This window comes from Penaeus monodon, chromosome 34 (assembly GCF_015228065.2).
Source record: "Penaeus monodon isolate SGIC_2016 chromosome 34, NSTDA_Pmon_1, whole genome shotgun sequence".
Classification (NCBI taxonomy): domain Eukaryota; kingdom Metazoa; phylum Arthropoda; class Malacostraca; order Decapoda; family Penaeidae; genus Penaeus; species Penaeus monodon.
This window is the reverse complement of record NC_051419.1, coordinates 25,126,294-25,126,788: the sequence shown is the minus strand read 5'-3', so window position 1 is coordinate 25,126,788 and position 495 is coordinate 25,126,294. Positions and strand designations below refer to the sequence as shown.

The following is a 495-nucleotide window of genomic DNA, read 5'->3' as shown; positions in this document are numbered from 1 at the left end:
ATTTCCAAAGCAAGAACATAAAAATGATACTTAGAAATAATGAAACATTAGAACACGAAGCGCATTTTAACATCGGACTTCTTTTGACTCTATTTTTCACCTAATCGATCTGTGATCAATCCATCTCGCTATCGCCTTATCTCACGCGCACATTTGTTCTTGCATAACCAAGGAACAGATGAACATAACGCTATTCATCTATAACCCCAGACCCTCCCTCCCACCCACCCCTATACCCCCTCCCTCATCTTTGCTGTCGTTGAAAGTGTTATTAAATCTATCCATTTTCATTAGGCGCAAATTCGACTGTGACTGCGGTCGTGTTATTCGGTGAATTGTAATGTATAGTTTTTGATTTGTTTGAGTTCTGTGATCTTACGTGGTTGTTTGTGTTTCTTGATTGGCATCTGTTTTCATATCTCTTTAGGATCGCTTTGTTATCCGTTCGTTCTGCGTTCTTCCTGTTGTTGGCGAGTGTTATTACTTATCTCCTTT

General features: G+C 39.4%; 1 protein-coding gene across 1 annotated transcript in view; it reads left to right on the top strand.

Annotated features, from left to right (window-relative positions):
• The window catches only part of LOC119594657 (homeobox protein DLX-6-like), a gene marked incomplete at its 3' end in the record, with an annotated part of 16,769 nt that overhangs the window by 3,361 nt on the left and 12,913 nt on the right, over positions 1–495 (top strand).